This window comes from Myotis davidii, unplaced genomic scaffold (assembly GCF_000327345.1).
Source record: "Myotis davidii unplaced genomic scaffold, ASM32734v1 scaffold135, whole genome shotgun sequence".
In the NCBI taxonomy this organism is placed as follows: domain Eukaryota; kingdom Metazoa; phylum Chordata; class Mammalia; order Chiroptera; family Vespertilionidae; genus Myotis; species Myotis davidii.
In genome coordinates, this window is record NW_006289813.1 from 3,885,462 (window position 1) to 3,886,116 (window position 655).

The window sequence follows — 655 nt, forward strand, 5'->3', positions numbered from 1 at the left end:
ACTCAAGTTGTAATAGAATTCTAGGTTCAAAGTAAGCCTTTTCTACACTTAACAAATACAAGAAATAAAAACCTCTAAAATTTGTTTCTGAAACCATCAGTTAATAAAATTGTATTGGAAATCTGCAGTGTAACTTCTCTGAGATATTTACAGCTGCAATCATTGCCTTTGGTCACAGAATGCTTGCATAACACCAGCTCTTTTTGTGTAGATATTTGGTTTGAGTGAGGTTTTTTGGTTGGGTCTTTGAAAAGGAAGTTTATTCACACATTTCAAATTTTAAAGGATCCAAAAGGTTTATAGTGATATGTCTCCTGCCTTTTCTACCCCATGACCCAGTTGTCCGTTCTTCAGGTAACCAGTGTATATCCTTACAAAGATTTTTTTTATAACTTTATCCTTAAATATAATCTTATATAATCTATATTATATATATTAAATCTTATTTCTTTTGTATAAATGGCAATATACTGTAAGCACTGTTCTATGTGTTGCTCTTTTCTCTTTATATTTTAGAAATTATTGCCCATTATTAAAACCCATCCTTATTCTTTCACTAGAGACCTGGTGCACAAAAAATTGTGCACGGGGGGGAGGGGGGAGGGCAGCCAGGCCTGTGCCCTCTCGCAGTCTGGGACCCCTCAGGGGATGAGCA